General features: G+C 33.3%; 1 protein-coding gene across 1 annotated transcript in view; it reads left to right on the top strand.

Annotated features, from left to right (window-relative positions):
- LOC136968173 (uncharacterized) overlaps nucleotides 1–21092 on the top strand; it is a 206447-nt gene that overhangs the window by 172354 nt on the left and 13001 nt on the right. The gene's annotated exons all lie outside the window — the stretch shown is intronic.

The raw sequence follows: 21092 nt of genomic DNA, 5'->3' as shown, positions 1-21092 counted from the left end.
CACGAAAACGTTAGATTAAAGAAATAATTTAACTGCAGAGCAAAGGTTGTTGGAAGTAGTTTGTTGCAATTGAAAAATTTATTCTGATAAATCTTATGTGATATTAGGATCAATACATCCAAAATTGAAAACATGTTTTGAAAAATAATAGTTTTTTTCTGTAATATTTGTAATAAGTTTAGTGATATTTTTACCATTATCATTTTTTATTTGTTACTTGCACAAATTATTAATTTTATCGTATTTGAATAAATATCATATGCTGCATATTACATTCATAATTTAGTAATATCAAATTGTTGAAAACAAAAAATTTATTTCATTTTATTTCAGGATGCATTTATCAAAATAGCAAGATCAGAAGGAATCCCTTCATTGTGGAGTGGACTTCCTCCTACTCTGTAAGCAGATAAAATTTATACATATTTATATCATTACATAACATTGTGTCTGCTAAATCCAATAGTGTTAAATTCAATTTTTTATGTTTTTAATATATCATGCCTTATATGAGAATTTAAGTTGTGCTATGCATCAAAGAGGATAAATAAAAGAGAATTCTGACTTGGAGCATTAAGTTAATATAACTGAAAATCAGAATTTTATTTTAATTTAATGTTTTAATGAAAAGCTATTTTATTTTTTTTCTCTAGCATAATCAGAGGAAAGTCAGTTGTTTTATTCAAAATATTTATTTTCATATATACTGTATTTATTCAAATCTAAGATGCAAATATGGAAAAGTTAGCAATGATACCAGTTTTTTTAAATTGTGTTTGAATGTTTTCCATTAGCAAAATAAAGTATTGAGACATGGTTATCTGCAGTTGTGACATCATTGCATTTTATATTAATATCTATACCATTTAACTATACAAGTCACAGAAGTTTAAGTTTATTTTCCAGCAAAAGCTTTCAGTTTCTGAAAGCATTGTAATGTTGAAATTACACAGCTAGAAATTGCAATAAAGTCTTTAGCTTCTGTGTATTTCCTTTTATGAGATGTTTCTTCTTGTTTAATTATTATCTAGTAGCATCTCAGAGTTGTAGTTCTCATCCTTCTTGTTAGTTTTAATGCTTGCTTATACTGTAATATTTTTACTACAAATAGGACACTACAGAGTGATAGGGGTTGTCTCTGCATGCCTGATTTTCAACAGATCTTTCCTGTAACTTGCTGTTGCCTTCATTCTGAAACATCTCTGCAATGTCTGTGCATTATACTAATTTTTGTTTTTTGCTTTTTTGTCTTGATATTGCCATCTTTAATATTGAATTTGCCAGAAACTGTCTGCCTACATAGAAGTGGAATTTGATGCATATGTAGTACAGCTGATTAGAAGCACTTTTACCAGTGTGTTTTCCTTAATCTGTACCAGAGTTGGTATACAGACACCATAATCCAGGAAATTGATGAGAAATAAAGATGAACATTTTAAAAATACTTAAGTGACTTTACTTTTACAATCTGAATGCAATTAAATATTCAGTGCGCTTTAAATGCATTTACTTTAGAAATTGGAGCACACTATTCTGTTTATTTTGGTTATAGATACTTCTCTGAGCTTGCTGAATTTGTTCAGATTTTTTAAAACAAGATAACTGTTATTGATGACATCAAGGAATCTGTGAACTATGAGTTAGTGAAATGTTCCATTTATTCAGGATGTTTTTTTGTTCTCATGGTATAATTTTAGAACAGACATGTTGTAAAATCATGCTTGTTATTACTTTTGTGTAAACCTGATGAAATCTGTATCAACTACTACTTCCATAAGCTGGATTGTTTAATCTGCTCACCCAAAACCTTATTTTTACTGTTGCTCCTGCTGGTGTAAAAATAATCTTTCACATGGATATGGACAAATGTTTTTGACCTAATTATAGATCTGCATTAGGTCTTAAACTTTTCATTTTATTTTGAAACTTGAAAGAGAATGATATAAAATTTCAAACTTTGGAATGAATGATGATGAAATTTTGAACTTCATAGAATGAAAAGTAAGACCTGAAGCAGACCTATAATTAGGTCAAAAACATTTGGCCATATCTATGTGAAAAATTAAACTCCAGCTGATAGGAAAGTAAGGTTTTTGGCAAGTAGATGAAATCTATATAAAACTTACATTAGTATTAACAAATTTTTCAGTACTGCCACTTATTTAATAATCAAATAATTCATAATGTACTCTGATGACTCTGATAGTGCTCTTTCGTATGATTGAATGATTGGATTATGATCTGTTGAATTTAAAAGTTAACAAAAAATGATGGCAGCAGTGGTTTCAGCAGAGAGAGAATGGAAGAAGAGCATGAGTGTAGAATATGTGATTCTTTGCAACTGTCCCTGCTATGTATTTCTGGATAGCTTTTTTTGAATTAAAAGTTTTTCCATAAAGACTGTTTTTAAGGACTTGAAGATGTGGTAATCTGTAGGTGTCAATTAAAACTATAAGGGTGATGAGGGAGAACTTTCCAAATAAGCTTTCTCAATTTTTGTAGGGTGGCTATTACAAAATAGAGATGATAATTGTCAGGCAACAAAATAACACATTCCTGTTTGCTAAATATAAATGTTTTTCTAAAGTTGGTCAAAGTCAAAATTCGGCAGCCTTAGGCAAAATTCTTATTGGCCCTCCTGTTAAGAATCACTGATCTAAAAGTATAAAATACTTGTGAGATTTTACTTAAATTTTAATTGATCAAATTAGAAAAAATATATGTTCATAATGTAGCAATATCATTTAGTAATTGTGCCCGAAACATTTATTTTGTAATTTTATAAATATTTTTTAAATTATAACATTTAAAATTATAGAATTCATTTCTGGCAATACTATTTGTCAAAACAATTGCAGAGTAATAAAGCTTTGTTTATTTTCTTGCGAAAGTAATAAGTTCTGCCAGTCCCCCACTTTCTTTTGTCAGTAATTAGTGAATAACAATTATAACAGTAATGCTACTTTTTTTATTACTTTGTTTTCAAAAACTACCTTTTTTCAGTATAATAGGTTCAATAACTAACAAATTGTTTACTTTCACTCCAATGTTTTGAATTTTCCATTGAATTTTGCAAAATTTCCTTCAGAATGTAATAAAAAGAAAATTGATGTATACCTGAATATCGTATTGAAAAGTGAAATAAGATAAATAGATAAATAAAAGCCTCGACGATAAATAAAAAAGATAAATAAATAAGATAAAGAAAAATAGATAAGATAAATAAAAAAGAGATATAAGATAAATAAAAGAGATAAATAAAGATAAATAAAAAAAACTAAATAGGAAAACTTTATTTTTTCCTACATACAACTTTTTTAGTATAGAAAAAATAAATGCAAATATGCTACTTATACCGAACTACTTCTTTTATTCCTAATTGATTATAAGAAACTATTAATGCTTGGAATTTTATAAATAATTAGGACAAATTAGGTTCGATTTATCGACGTTTCATATTTTATTTTTTGTAAAAAATTTATGAGTTTTTGTGTTGAATTGTGAAATTTGAATGTTATTTAAATAGATAATGAAATAATAAAGATACGATTTACATTTATTATATAAAAAATAAAGCAATAATTAAAAAAATCAATTTATTATAGATAATTTAACAAATATAAATTATTAATAAAAAACGGGCCACAAAAAATTATGAAATAGTTGGTGGGCCGTGAGTATAAAAAGGTTAAGAATCACTGCTTTAGATGGTGGAGAAAATGTAAAAATCAAAAACGTAATCGTAGTCGAGCATATAGATCAGTAAAAATATAAAAATTGCATCAAAATAACACTCTCTGGTGAACGTCTCAAATTAAAAAGTATTAATAATTGAATCGAGTCCTGCCACCATATTAAATAACGTGCCACAGTAATTAATCAATTCTGAGAGCGCCTTAAATAAAATAATTTATAAAAATTAAAATAATAAACATGTATATGAAATAAATGACTATATCTGTTCGCAATAATAACGTAAAACACACTGCGCTTATAGTTTAGCCTTTCCGATAATATTTAATTAATTTTTGAATTTTATTATAGTTTATATATAAAAATGTAAGAAAAACGTATAAATGCGTAAAACTCAATTTAAAAAATATCTGCAACTTCAGACAATACAAATATATCAGAATCCATCAGAAAACTTAGTTAATAATAATGAAAATATAGGAAATAAAAGAAATTTTCCAAGCTAACGAAACTTCTGTCATAAAAAGTAAGGTAGTCGATCACGTGACGCCCGTCTCCCCATTTAGTAATTTATGAATAAATTATAAATTACAACATGGAACATGACACCTTGTAATTTATACTAATTACCTTCTAATATTAAAAGATTACAATGTATTGAAGGTTTTCCTCAAATTAAGATTTTTTGACTAAATTCGAAAATAAATTTTTAAATCGGTGTTTGCTAGACCGTGTGTGTGCAATTTATATTTGACAGCGATATTGAATAGTCATGCCGAAGCCACTGTCGAAAGAATTGAGGGAATTAATTATAAAACATCGGAGGAGGGAAAAACGATAGAATATATCGCCGAATGCTTAAAAATATCGACACGCGTAGTGTCGAAAATTATTCAGCAACACAAAGAAACTGGATCTCTCTCACCAAAAAAGAAGACGGGTCGACCGCGACTCACCAGCCCAGCGGAAGACGCAAGTCTTCAATCCAGTAGCCGAGCAAACCCATTCAAAACGGCCAGAGAGCATCGAAATGAGCTCAACCTGAGCGTATCTGTGGATACCGTAAAACGAAGGTATGTGATATTTGTAGTATAATACTCAAACTTCCCACAAACTATATTTATATCGATAAAATGAACCTCTAGAAAAAAAACTTTATTAACGTGTTACTTTGTATAAAGAAATGTAGAAAACAGGAATAATATATATATATATGTATATATATTTTTTTTCTTTATTAATAGGCTACGACAATTTAACTTGTTTGGACGGCGGGCGGCAAAAAAGCAAACCCTTTCCATAGCCAACCAGTTTGACCGGTTAGGGTTTGCACAACAGTATAGTCGGTGGGACGTCTCCGATTGGGAGAACGTCATATTCAGCGATGAGAAGATGTTCTGCAGCGATACAAGCGGGGAGGTATGGGTACGCCGACCACCAGGAACGAGACACAACCCAGAATACTTTATGCCCACTCAAAGAAGTGGTCGCTTTTCTATAGGTGAGTTTTTCAATCTCGTGTTTTTGTGTATTTATGTCATAATTCTAATTGACAGTGGAATACGAAACTTGCATTTTACATTGAAAATAATTACGTGAACATGAAAGCATATAAGCATGTTTATTTTATAAATCACAACTTTATTTACCCTTTCTGTTTTCAGCTGTTTGGGATTGGATGACTGCAGCGGGACCCGGAGAGCTGGTGAGAATTGACGGCCACTTGAACGCTCGCCAATACTTGGATATATTAGAAGGGGCTCTCATCCCATCGGTAAGGGCCATGTACGGAGAAACGGCCATGTGGTTCGTTCAAGACCGTTCTCCGGTTCACATGGCACGTATCACCTCACGATGGATGAGAGCCCAAAGCGGGCTAACAGACATTCAGTGGCCAGGCAGAGGTGCGGATGTGAACCCGATCGAACACGTTTGGGCCGCAATACGTAACAAGATTAATCGCGTAGCAAATCCCAAAGAACTTTGGGAGACAGTGAAACAACATTGGGAGGAGCTATGCGAGGATGACCTTTGCCAAACTAGTCGCTAGTATGCCTCAGCGTCTGAGTGCTGATGTAGACAACGGAGGCCTCTGGACGAAGTACTGAAACCTGTCCCATGCATCTTCGCCATTCCTGCTGCCTTTTCTGTTAATTAGGCGTTAAGAATATTTCCTGGTTTTTTTTTTACATTTACTTACATTTTGTAACTGATATTATTGAATGTGTGTTGTGTTTTGTAGTTTAAATTATTGTTTTTAAATGTCATTAAATGAAATTAAATTATTCATATGTAATCTGTGTGTTTTTCAAACACGTAATGAAAACGTAGCACAATTAATTGGCTTCAAAGTTTTTGTTTATATTCCTTTTATGCTGTACTTGGTGATTTCTATTATGACTGAATTAATTTCAACGAATGAGCGTTCTTTTAGAACCGTCTGTCCCGGACGAACCAATTAACGTGTAAACAAACGTTAAAAATGGATAATTTCGTCATTTTTAGCTGTAAATTAACTTCACTTAAACTACAAGATGTCTTATCAAAGGCTTCCTTCCATTCGTAAACTTTACTAAAATTTATTGATGAGTAATCACAAGACAAAAATTAAACCAAAAGTATTTTAGTTTTGCGGGCGATTTTACCACGAAATGTTTTTCACGGAACACTTATTCGTTTAAATAACGTCTATAAGTATAAAAATTAGCTAAACTAGACATGGAAAACAACTAAAACAGCGATTATCTAACGTTTGTTTACAGTTTTGCCTTGATTTACGTGAAGGTACAGTTTTTATCGCAGTCAATTTTCCACCAGACAATTCTAAGATGCTTATTCATTCAAACAGAAGAAAACAACTAGAAGTTAGCTAATTTGAACCTAAAAAGTATGGAATTACATATAAATAAAAGAATGATAGCGACGCGACAATCGTGTGGCGTAGCTATCATTCCTTTTATAATCTAATAATCTAAATTAATCTTATAAAAATAATTTTAACTATAATCTGCATTTATTATTTATTTATTTTTCATCGCGCCACAACAAAACGACAGCCCGAGCTAAATTCCCAATAATTATAAATGTGAGTTTCCAGACGAGGTCCGAAATAGTGTAAATCATGAAATTCTTGCGTTTAAATTATGACGATAGATTACATAGAAAGAAAAACTCTTGATCTGGACATCGCAACGCAAAATGTAAACAACGAGTGTCGAACACATGTTAAAAACGATCTGTCATGGTCAAACCGAAGGGTAGAATTCTGACACAAAGCGCACAAATAAATAGAATTACGACACAAAAGCTATGTATATCATTTGTCTCTGTAATCCAAAAGGTTTCTGGTAGACGATCTCACAGCAAACTTTAAGTTAGGAACTCTCTTTATTTCTTAAAAAATGACATATGCATTTCGGGTTGGTATATTTAACCTACCCCTCCTCAGTGCTAATTTTTCAAAAAACATAAAAGAGAAGGTATAAATCTCAGCACATGACACAAATACATTAAACGATGTCACATTTACTTACTCTTAAAGTAAAAGTTGTGTATGAGCTACCACTACAACAACACATCCAACCATTTGCTTTCCATTTAAAATGCACTTGAAGTGTTTGCATAACATCACTATTAAAAACCATTATACATTATAACATTATTTGTAAACAACCAGTATAAACAATAACTAATACGATACATACCGTTAAAAAATAAATAGCTTGCAAACAATCAAACACACTAGTGATACATTAGAACACCTCTTTTAACCAATCGCAACAACATCACACTTCCATCACTTTATAGCGCCCTCTATCACTCTATACCATCTAGAATCGATTTGCATCCCATCAGAAATATTTATTAAATTATTTTGGTTTTTCTTAATTTCTAAATGTTCTTTAAATTTACGTTTGTATATATCCCTTTCATGATGTAGAATTTTAATATTATTGCGATTTATTTTACATTTATTATTTTCCGTGTGTTCATACCAAGGTGAATTTTTATACCTCAACCTGATAGCTGCTTCATGTTCCTTTATTCGTATATCTAATAACCTGCCAGTTTCTCCTATATAACTACATGGATTCCTACAGTCACACTCTATTTTATATACAATACCTGTCTTTTTTAACTGATCTATATTATTAAGGTTACTACTATTAATATATCTAGAATATATATCTTACTTTATATATCTATACTTACTCTATACTTAATATATCTTACTTTAAGAGTAAGTAAATGTGACATCGTTTAATGTATTTGTGTCATGTGCTGAGATTTATACCTTCTCTTTTATGTTTTTTGAAAAATTAGCACTGAGGAGGGGTAGGTTAAATATACCAACCCGAAATGCATATGTCATTTTTTAAGAAATAAAGAGAGTTCCTAACTTAAAGTTTGCTGTGAGATCGTCTACCAGAAACCTTTTGGATTACAGAGACGAATGATATACATAGTAACATACAGCAGTCCAGATACAGACACAAAAGCTCATAAATAGGTGAAATTCTGATTCGAGTGCTCATAAATAGTCGATCTAAGAAGACAACTTCGGAAGGGGGGGGACAGTTTTAATAGATAGAAAAACATCGCGCTTGCATCGTAAAAGTTCCTAGATGACAGAAATCGCATTTAACGAACTAAATTATGAGTTCGAGCCTTGTAAATTTATCAACAATCCCCGGGCACAATGGTCAAAAGGGAGCCAGATGGACACCCCGAATCGGACCTTTACCATGTCGTCCCGAGTTTCGCCTAGAAACAAAGGAGGGACCAATCGAAAAGCGGGGAAGGGGATGAGGGGCAATCGGAAATTGGAATAGTGAGCGAAAAACCATAAAAATCGGAATCTCCAAGGTCGGAGGGAAGTCTCCTCCGGACCAGAAGACGTGCTCAGTGATATGTGTTGTGTCGCCGCCAAGGACGCCTCAGCATCTCAGCGACTTCATCTCGTCCGCCCCGGGGCTGCGATCGAAGCAGAAGTTCTCGCCTCTCGGAAGGACTATAGAGAAGTGGACTGTCAATTGTGGATGTAAGCATATATGTTATCCAATAAACGGTTTTTCTTATGTAAAACACTTGTCATCATTTGCCTCCTCCGCCACACCCACATGCGAACGTCCCTTAGGTTCATCCTGACGCGGGATTAACTGATCCCCACCTGTCGGTGACCTTACATAAATGAAATCGCTTCGTTTGATTGCGTCACGATTTTTTTTTGTCGCGTGATACTCAACGCGCCAGAAAATGTATAAAAATATAATATGATGATACGCATTGTGAAAATTGTAAAATTTTTGATATATGCAGTTTTATAACATTCAGGAATTGATATGGATATAGTTTTTAAGTATTATTATGTAAAGTTTTTTTTTTATCATAATAGGAACAATTTACAGAATCAACATGTAAACTGACAAATTTTTATGGTCCACCCATTATTTATTTGATTGCTTCATTTCATACATAGAAAACATTTCTGCCTAAACTATCAGCAAAGTTGATGTTTTCTGTAATGAAATAACCGACGATCGCCGTAAATATCGGGCTATAATATGGCTAATTTAATGATTGATATAAAGTAATTTGCCGCTACAGGTAGACGTTTTCTGTAATAATATGCAAGACTTAATCAGTAAATAATAAAGTCGTGAGTTTGCGAAAAGGGAGGGGAATTCAAAATCAGAAGAAAAAAGTGGCAGGAAGCGAAACATAGGTGTGGAAAACACTGAGACATGTCACCCTTTCAGTTGAACCCGTTTACTTAGAAAAAAATTGGAATTTTACGAATATATATATATAAGCTTTTTATATATAAATTTAAAAGTTTTTTCTCTAGATGATATTTTTCTTTTTAATGTCGCCTATGATGTTTCGTCGTGGACTCGTCTGTCCTAGGGCAGTGCTCTAGTCTATTATTAACCCTTCATTGCAAGGCTTCTTTCGAAATATTGCTCAGAAAAATGTATAGCTTTTGATTATTGAAAGAAATATTCATTAGAAATTTTAAAAAGTGTGTATATTTATTTATTTTTTAATATGTCGAAAATGGTTCGTGAATGGCATCTTTCCCACTGATAAACAACTGTAAGCCTGCAATGATTGCTTTCTCCTAGAACTTCTGTGTTTTATGGGAAGCTGCCACTCGTGTTAAGTAAAACAATAATTCAAAAAATTAAACCTGAAAAACATAAAATAAAAATAATGACATAAAAATAGTTTTTACATAATTACAAGTAGTATCTAATTACAGAAAAATAAACGTAAATAAAACGTTATAAAGAAAAGTATGAAAATAAAAGATACAATTACGATTTCTGACAATCAGTGGCCGCAATTTTACAATTTTAAAATAAAAACGGGTGACGTTACGCAGGTAACGTTACGGAAGCGATTTTGTCAGTCTACAGCTGACCTTGAAAATAGTAAAAGCCCTGTGAATCAGTTTGCTTATCCCTATTATAGCGCAACTTGGAGCGGTCCATTTCATAACGGTTTTTTAACGGAAAAAACGTTTTAAATCGGCACATGATCTTACGTAGCTGCTGCTGCTGCGCAGCTACGTAAGACCCTGCATAAACTTTTGCCCTGGACTCACGTAAGAGTTTCTTCGTTCTGGGTCGGTCGTCTCTACTGCAAATACAGTTGAAACGTTCTAGCAATTTCCGGTAGGATCTAACTCGAGTTATCCGAATTCCGATTCGTCGTGAACTTTTTCTGCGTTAAGTATATCCGAATTCCATTAATATATATACTTTTTTCTTTTTTCTTTCTTTACAGAATGAAGGACTGGCGGTTTTGGCGGTGGCTGCGGCCCAAGAAGATGAAGTGTGAAGGGAGCTCTCCTTCCGCAATGGATGAAGAGAGAACCTTTTCCCCCTTTGAGGGGAGAGGAACTCTCTTCCATCAATTGCGGAAGGGGTTCTTTCTTCACGGGAACGACTTCAGGAATAGAAGGTGTCGACAGCATTCTCTGTTCCGCGTTGAACGGAGAGGAGGCATTTCGCTGTTTGGACTTGTTCCGAAAAGTGAAATGTCTCCATGTTGACGACATCATCTTTGCCGCACTGGGAGGGGAGGAATGTTTCGATCAGTCCTCCCTTTTCCAACGAGTGGGATCTTCTCGTTCGGTGTGAGTAAGATGCAAAGGAAAAAGCGTCGCTTCGCAAGAGATGTGAATGACTTTTTCCTTTGCGATTTCTGAAGTATCATTTAAATTTAAGGTTTTAGTTTCAATTTACTAACGTAGTATAAGAAGGCAAGAGGTTTTTTAATTTTTTTTTTCCTCTCGTCGTACTAACATTTAAACTAAAACCTTAAAGTTAATTAATTTATTTTTTTCTATTTAATCTTTACCGGATTAGACACTTTTCACTCGGTCTCGACATTTTTTCCCGGATGTGACCCACGGACTTGTCTCCCGAACGTGGCACTCGGTCGACGACAACGGATTTGACTCCCGATTGTGACCACCCGGACATGACACGTTTCTTTACCGGATGCGACATTCGGCCGACCTTTCTTCCCAAACAGCTGTTAGGAGGATTGAGCTTCCTGTTAGGGTAGGTTAGGTTAGGGCTAGGGTAAGTCAGGTCCTTCGCTCTTCTCATAACGCTGTTCGGGAAGAAAGACTGTCTGATAAAGGTAATAATCTTCACCTTAGGTAATGAATGAATCAACTTCTCCTTTTCTCACTGTCTTTGTGTTTTGTAGGAACATTTGGGAGGGAGATTCTTCTCCCTCCCAAACTTTACCACGAAGAGGACCAAGTGGACATGTGAATATTTTCTGAAATCTCCGATGGTAAGAACTCTTTCGTTTCATTTTTTAACACATCTTCTCGTATCGTAATTTACTGTTTTACTGTTTATAGACATGCCGAAGACGTTCTTCGATCACACACACACACACGGACACAACATCACTGTGCACGAAGATATACACCGTTTAACCTTTACTCGAATTCTCGCACTCACGCACTTACACGTCAAGCGCCACGTTCTGTGTAATTCGACACAATGCAACAACCCGAACCAGGATGGAAAGGATGATTCGCTTCCCACAAATCCAACCCCTGGGTCCTCGTCCCGGGAAGTGGAAACGCCAATTTTAAAGATTAAAAGACTTTAAATTGGCGGCAGAAGGGGCTCTGGTATCACACATCTTGCATGGATTAAATAGAATTTCAGACATTAGCATCAATAATCGTTTTGTGATAAATTTTTCTGTTACATTTAGTGCGGTAAGAAATTATTTGCGCACAAATCTCGCTTGTATTTCAATATTGCTAAGTCTTACCTAAGATCATCAATTAAAGACCTTTGTGATCATCATATATTTCATCACACTTGCAATATGACAACTGGTGATTTTTTGTTTTGTTCATGGAAGGCCGTTTTAATGTTACCCATTGTCGGTTTCTGAAGATTCACAATTTGGGCTGCCGGACTGTCTTGACACACCAGGTACAGATCGCCCCGGATTCTTCAACAGTCCGAAATCGATCTCAGAGCGGTAGACTGAAGTCTTAACAGTTTAAACATCCGGCAGTCACCTTGTTGTACCAGGTGTTGAAAGTATAACAAGTAGCGTCACTTCCATATAAACAATTTCTTATTGTACGCAGGACACTTGCACATAAATTGTTTTTAGTTGGTCTGCAATGTACCATATCTCTTACACAATATATTATTTCGGTGAGAAATTGAAACCATTTTGCTCACGACGCGTTTTAGGATCGTAAACTATAAATAGGTTGAACAAATTCGTGTCCCTCGTACATACATTAACATCTATACATATGAAAATTATCCGGATTTTTTTTTTTTCTTTTCATTTCGCGACGTTTCAAGGACCCCTGAGCTCAAAAATGTAAAAATCTGAGGTGGGTGATTATGCCGGATTGCCGGATACTTTTAAACAGCCCGGTTTAAACAGCCGGAAAACAAAAATTATATAAAAGGTAACGAATTAAATGAAAATACAATTTTTTAAAAATTAATGACATTAGTTAATTTGGCGAACAGGCGGGACGATGCAATATTTTTTTTCTCCGACACGTTTCGTATCGTTTTCTCACGTTTATTTAATATATGTTTAGAACATAGCATAAAACATTAATTATTAACATTCTGGATATAGGAAAAAAGAGTTGACTCATCTCATTGGATAGATGTTCATCACAAATAAATTCCAAAAATTATTAAATAGTATATTAAAGTTATGTGAGAATCTGAAGAGGGGGGTAATTAAGTCATCCATTAATTAATTTAATATTCCAATCCGATTCTAATACTCTCTCCCCTGGAAAGGGATGACCAAGCGAAAAACCCAAACCCACACACTTCCTATTTCTCGAGATTTCTTAATAGATAAAATAGATCGAATACCCCCTTCAGATCAACAATTATTACTCAGGTGATAACCTAAGTCTTGTCCTTAGTCAATAGAGACAATTAGTCATGATGAGAACTGTCAAAAACCGAGATTTATGAGGTAATTCGAGCCACGATGACCGATAGAAAATGGCAATAAATTAATCGATACATCCGATTCTTGACGGCTCGTATCCGCAACACCCGGACCTAAATCGAACTTAGAACACATTACATCATGAGTTGCATCAGCCAAGTTCACCTGCGAAACGGGTATAAAAAAGGGGCTGTATCCGATCATCGGGGCGGACACTTCCAGAGTGAGGGGAGCACAAGCTTCCGTTCGTCCGTTGCCACCCTTGCCTCGCCCACCCCGTCTCCCATCTCTCGGCCAAGATGATCCCGGCATGAAAGAAAGGAGGATTACTTGCCACCCCTAATGACCGCCGATCCAGGAAGGCTTCCCGGGCGTTCCCATGAACCAGATCATCATGCATCGGTTTGTCTCCACGAGGTATTGTACTTAGAGCTATTTGTAAACTCTCTCTCGTTAAGTTAGGAGAATAGTTAGTTAGTGTTAAGTAGAAGTTAAGTAGTTCTGTCCCGAAGTAGAATTGTTTTACTCCTCATGTAAGGCTTTTCTGTTCATTAATAAACTTTGTTTTATGTTAATTAAGTCTTATTTTGAAGTTCCTTTGACGACCGACACCTCATCGACTTACCCACCGTTCTCCCCACTCACGCTTATAAATAAGGACCTCCCTTACCCGTGGCTAATCTCACAGTTAATATTAGAAAAAAAATTGAAAATATGATATCTAAAAAAATTTAAGATATCGTAGTTTTAATTGGTGTCTACTTGAGCAATGAAATTATGCCATTTCGTACCGTCCGAGTATCACGATAAACGTAGACAAAGGTAGGCTAAAATGACCAAACTCTCTATATGGTTTTCATTTAAATGCTTGTTATATTATAGTATTTGATTTATGTATACTTCAAACAAACATCAAACAAAAGAACTGGAGGAGTGTACTTCATCTAACATAAACCTTAATCGTTCCAGTTAATCACGTTCATACTCAATCTAACGTTTTCGACTCATCCCGCGTCATATTCAGGATATCGTTGTAATAAAATAAACAAACGTGCAGAATTGGAACGTTCAAATCGAATGTAGCCTGATTCAAAACTTTGTAAAACGGTTAAGCTTGCTGATGGAACAATTCTCTCGTGCTCTGATGACGACATGGCGCGTGAGAAGATCTTGGTGTATATTTACTGCATAATCGTTAAAATTAATGCTTTACGACTCAATTACCGTGTGTTTTCCCTTCATAACAGTATTTCCACGCTTGTGAAATACTGGCTGCATCCTTATAGTTAATGCGCGTGTTTTTTAATCCAGCCTTGTAAATTTCCAGTGTTTCCATTATTCTGAGCTGGTCCGTGCGATGCGTGAGTCTTATGATACGAGCATTTTTTAGATCTGCAGTGATTCCCTGTTCAGAAGCTGCACACACAAGGGCGGTGGTATGTTTCCGCTTGTCTATGTCGTACTGGTGTTCCTTCAACCGTTGTTGCAGAGAGCGTTTGGTAGAGCCTATATAAACCATGCTATTATTGAACCTGCTGTCCCACATAGGGATCTCATATACTTCCGGAGCGCGATTTAAGTCTATTGGGTCCTTTCCATTGCGGAGCAGGTCATATACCGATGGTGGCCTACAATATGCCATCCTGTTTTCTGCGATGTTTGAAATTTGTCTGTAGATTCCATCCAGGTGGCTGTTGTATGTTACCACTTTCCTCATTAGGTTGTTATCACCGGACCCCATTGCGTCTGTGTTCGTGTTGTTCCTGTTCCCCTGCGCGTAAGTGTATGTGTATACTACACTTACGCGTAAGTGTATACTATGTATTGTGTATGTAAGTGTATTTATGTAGTATACATAATTACATATTAGAAAAAAATTGAAGGGCAGAGAAATTTTTTACCCCGAATGGCACTGCTGATAATAGACTTAAAATTTACTTACATAAACACACTTAATAAACACACTTGCTGATAATAAACAAAAAATTTACTTACATAAACACACTTAAGTGTATTTATGTAAGTATATTTACTTATGTAAGTGTATTTGTATACTACAAAAGTTATCTTACGTAAGGGATTATCAGACTGAGTGACCAATCTAACACATTTTAAAAATTCTTTATTCTTTTACTGTACATAATTTTGTGTACAGTAAAGAATTGAACAATTTCATATTGTATCAAATCATACTAATTACATACAGTTCAGTCGTTAATATAAGAGTTTAATCTGGTGGCGTCTGTGAGAATCCAGCATTTTTTCATTCGAAAAATACGTGCACAATGCAAAAAGTTTACAGTCCTTGTTCTTTGGATTTAAAAGTCAGGAAGGCACAGTCTTATAAATGTCCAATGGGGTCAGAAACGTTTCGTGCATCCTCAACATTTATAAATTAAAATGCATTAAAGTGTACCAACAAAAATTTTCATATTCTCTTACACTCATAATTTTCTAATGATTTTGAACGAAATTATACATACCTTTTAGTAAAATTTCTTAAAAGTTCTGAATATCAAGTTCATGTTTATATAACTTTTAAATAGTTATACTGTACAGTGGTGATATTCAGCGGGTTCGCACAGGTTCGCCCAAACCCGTTGTTAAAATTTTCAGTTTTCCGAACCTTGTTAAACACACGGAACATTACTCAGTGGTTTTGTTTTTTTAAAAAAATATATTAAAATATACGTAATATACATACTCTGTAATACTACTAAACTAGAGCCTTATACCCCGTTTGCACCGAGCATTTCAATCTAGATTGTGAGCAAGGTCGGGGACTATGTCTTGGTGCGATCTCTCTCGACCGTTTCAATCTCGATTGAAACGAGGTTTAATTGCGATCGATTCAAGAGAGTTCTTGAAACTAGATTCAGTCATAAGAGAGATCCCACAATCTCACGCGCGCGAGAAAATACAAGATGGCTGCGGAATACGTGTCGGGCTATGGACAGCGAAATAAAAGGATATTGTATTTCGAAAGACGATGACATCTGTCTATTATCAGCAGTGCCATTCGGGAAAAAAAATTTCTTTGCCTAACAAGAAAAAAAAAAGGTCGACAGCACTAATATAGTATTGTTACCTGGTCTTCGCCCAGGGCTCGTTACGTTTCAAATACGCCACTGATTATTAGATATATCGCAAGAAAAGGTATTATATTTATTTCTAGCCAAAACTTCCATTTTGTTTGTCGGTGATTGTCAGGGAAAAATTTTCTGCTAGCGAACCCTTTGTTAAATATTTCGAATATCACCACTGGTTATACAGTTATAAGATAGGTGTAATTTTCATATTTTCAAAAAGTCAATAAGCAAGGCTTAGCTAATTAATTATTATTTTCTTAAGTAACTGTCACATAAAATTTCATTTTAGACTCATCCATTTTTATTGGAATTTATATTGCACTGTGGAATTTCTACAGATAATGGGTTTACGTAACTAGCTTTTCTAATCACGCCATCATTTATATTTCATGCTGTGAAACGTATTTATCGAAAAACATGAGCTCCAATTCAGTGGAAGGAATATGTATGAGCTGTTTCATTAGTCCTTGTTGTACAACTGCTCTCATATATGGATTGGATCTGTTTCAAAGTTGCAACTGTGAATATAGAATGAGAGTATTTAGTACTTCTAAATTGAAATACAGATACATTCAATTAATCCAACTGTCTTTAAGCGTACAGACAATCCTTTTTCTATGGCAAACAATCCCGGGATTAGATAAATATGCAATATGCATCGGTTGGTTTGACTTATTAGAAATTACTCCAACATTATTTAAAATAATATTTTCTTTTATATTTTTTGCTTATTCTTTTGCTTTCAAATTCATGAAAAGCAACAAATTGAATTTGATAAAGCAATTAAGGAATGAGTATTTTTACGAAAAGATGATTAGTAAAAATAACATTTTAATGAGAAATATTAATTTATTAATATCTGTGATAATAATGGTATTTATTATTTCAAATCAAATTATCATCACCATATTCATTTATCCTTATATTGAAAATAAGCAGAAATTTGTTGGAGAAGCCGTTTTCTGTAGTATCCAAACTTGCTTAAGTGTAAGTTTTTTAATGGAGGATGTGGTTTTATGTTATAGCATGTTGGCATTGCTGTTTTTCATCTCTCATAAAGAATATGAACAATTGTCTCGGGAACTGCTTTCAATAAAGGCTAGAGATAGAGATTTACGAAGAAAACTGAACGAATTAATGTTGCATCATGAAGAACTTTGGAATTTTATGCAACAATTCAATAACAATTACAGTTTGGTGGTCGAAATTTTCTATTTTGGAATACTTTGGATGACAGGATTTCTTTATTATGCATTTTTATTTGTCGACCTCGATTATCGCGTTAAATGTTTTGTGTTCTTATCTATGATAATGTTAACATGTATCTGCATATTATGTGGCTGTTTACTCTGCTCATTGTCATTTACGGTAATTAGAAAATATGCACTCTGTTCACCTATTATTTCTTTCTCGTTTACTTTTTGTTTTTTCTTGTAGATGGAGAATACATTTCAAGACATCAGACAATTTTCACGATGCAACATTGAACTGGAACGAAAGCTAAAAGTATGTATTTTTTATATTAATTTAATACAATTCGTTTAATATTACCAATGATTTTTTCAGATTTTGAATTTCATGAAAAGATTTGGGAAAGTCTCGCTCTCTCTTTCAATAGGCGGATTTTTGGTTGTAGATAGGAAAATTCTTTTCAAGGTTTTATTATTTACTTTAATTACAGATTTATATTATTTTTAACCACGTTTCTTCAAATGAATTCAATAACGAATTTGTTATGTTTTCAGATGGCAAGTACATTGCATCATATTTTTTCTGGTTTCTTAAAAGTAAGAACCGTTTCAAACGAGAAAGATAACTGTTTACAAATTAACGAGATAAATTACTCGAACATAACTCAAAATTTTAAAAAACTGTTATAATATATAAAGATTTCCGAAAACGTTTTCATTCTGAAGTGGTTACTTGATTATTTTAAAATGATGTGATAATCACTTGCCATTTTGCTCAGACAAATTATCCATCATACATTCTTCAGCTTTTTCACGTGAAATAATCGATAAATAGAAATTGAAAATACGTAAATTTTGGAAAACGGATAATATAGAAATTCGTGGATTTGCATTTTGAAACAACCAGTTTTCTACTTCACAGGATATGTCTGTCTCGGTCGAGTTATTTCTCACAACTCTGCACTAGCTTAAACGAGACGATGCTTTCTTGTTCTGCTCGCTTGTTGTATTTCTCGAAGTATTTTCCTATATTGTGAATTTGTCTAATATTTTTCAAATATATTTTGTGTAATATCCATTCAAATATTCTTGCACCATCTGCGGCTGACCGTGAAGAATGTTGAACAACAGAGTGTTGGAAAGTATAATGCTTTGTAAACTCTTTGTAAACTATGAAACTAATGGAAAGTTTCGGAAAGTGGCTAAGTGTTTCGAATTTTATTTCATTTTGTCTAGTTTTACACGTTTATGTAAACTTTTATTCTCAATTAAATGATAGTTTTACTTTTATTTTTTTGTAGCACTTTTATAGAAAATTTGAATCTTAACTTTTAAGTTTAGCAATATGTTAGACATTTTTCACAAGAATATATTCACGATCATTTTTTATTACTTATGAATTTACTAATCTAGATATACGATATATTTCATCCAACAATAATGATCATTTTTATCATTTGCTATATAAAAGATGTTCACATGTCTATCTGCTTTCTGTTATTTTTAAGGAATAATTTTTTCCCTCCTACAATAAAGATGAATATGTACAAAGTCATGGTTTGAGGTTCCCCTAAAACAAAGTTCGGAAGTAGCATTAGTTAAATAATTCATCGGTGACCTCTGGAGACAACGTAGTACCATGGGAAACATAACTAAGATATGTGTTAGCAAAACAAAATGTATATTTAATTATAATTACCAAATTATTATTTACGACAATACCTTTTCTTGACTTCAAGTTTAAAAATTTTAAAATTTGAAAACGCGAAATGTCAAATTAGTGCAAAACTTTTATGATTTGGAAGACATTGAGCTTTCTGGACTGCAAAAAGTTACAAATGAAGTTAAAAATTCTGTTGTGCAAGACATAATGACAGTGTTGTATATACGAGGGTAGGCTGAAAAGTAATGCACACATGCTTGTAGAACACGAACAAAAACAAATAGCAAGATCGGGCAAAAAGTACATTAAAGTACAATTCTTAAGCTTCAAAATCATATATTTATTTTTCAACATAGTCACATAGGCTAACACATTTCTCCCAACGTATAACAAGTTTTTTATTCCGTCACTGAAAAATTCTTCCGACTTTTCTCGAATTCAGGACTTGACAGCTGCCTTCACCTCATCGTCCGAGGTGTAATGATTACCCTTGAGGTCTCTCTTGAGTAGAGGAAAAAAAAATAAAGCAAGATCGGGGGAATAAGGAGGGCATGGAATCGGTTCAAACTTCAGGTTTCGCAGAGTCTCTCCAGTTGCGCGCGAGGTGTGTGGACGATCGTTGTCATGTTGCAAGATTATTGGCGCCAGGCTGCCTCTAACACAACAAATAATCACCTGGCGCCAATAAGAGAATTTAAACTCGATTATCATTTGCTAAATAGCACAATACTTTGCATTTTGAAACATAACAAACGGTTATTTTTCCCCGTTTGTTCGACTTGCGATGTAATTTCTTCATAATGTTACTTTCAATTTCATTTATTAAAAAAAAATCGTTTTAAAACTAATCTTTAAAAGGATTTCTCGCTGATTATATTAGAGATTTTCTGTATTCGGAACATTTTTACCCGAATATGTTTTAGCTTTGATTACAAACATTCGTTTTACGACGAAACTTAACATCCGAAAGTGAATAATTTTCCTTTTGAAAATTCAGTTTATTAAAAGGAAAAAGCGATAACAAGATCCAGATTCGATATTGAGAAGAATAACGTTTTTCCAAAATATAGATTGAAGGTTTGAATGGTGAATTAAGCTTTGCTTAATTCACCATTCAAACCTTCGTGCCCTTTATCTGTGAATCGTGCCCTTTATCTGTGGAAAAGAGTGCAGTTTTTATATTTTTATTTATCTTTTTATTCTAGATAAGGAATTTATAATTCTAGATTAAATGAGCGCTTAGCAACCATTTAGCTTCCGTACATTCATTAGAAAGAAAACAGTTAAAAACAAATTTTGGCAGTGAATTAAATTGAATCTGATATAAATATAAATATTTAATATATAATGACAGACTAATTAATCAGATTTCTAGGCAAAACGTTTGTTTGACTGAGAAAAATTTTATTAAACTATATTTTTATACTTTTACAAAAAAGTATTTTGTCTTTATTATAATTAAATTTTTACAGGTACAAATAATTTTATGTAAAAAGTAATTTTGTTTAAACAGTAGACCTGCTACCAGCAACAATATCACAATGAGAATGTTTGTAAAATTAAAAAATAAAAACAATAAATTCTTTAATTTAAAAGAACTGGCAATAAATCGCATACCATTGAAATCAGAGAATGTGCAAGACCAAGGGAATTACAAAATTCATCCAATATCGGTCAGTGATAAATGGAAATAGAAACCTCTAGTTAATGACATCATCGATTAGAAAAAAATCTCTTTATTGGTATAAATATCAGAATACTGAGATGCTATCGTTTTAAGGAAGCGGTGTTTGCTAATGAAGTCAAAATTTGTCAATTAAATCAATTAATTTATTCCGTATGCGTCAAAATGCTTACGAAATAAATTATCTTCCAGCGCCTATGGAAATGTAAAAGCAAAATATATATAAATAAGTACAGTATATGCAATATTCGTTAATTATAAATTATTATTATTATTATTATTATTAATTAAAT

This window comes from Centruroides vittatus, unplaced genomic scaffold (genome assembly GCF_030686945.1).
Source record: "Centruroides vittatus isolate TY-2023 unplaced genomic scaffold, ASM3068694v2 contig_1408, whole genome shotgun sequence".
In the NCBI taxonomy this organism is placed as follows: Eukaryota; Metazoa; Arthropoda; class Arachnida; order Scorpiones; family Buthidae; genus Centruroides; species Centruroides vittatus.
The sequence above is the reverse complement of the archived record's forward strand: the minus strand, read 5'-3'. Positions and strand labels throughout refer to the sequence as shown.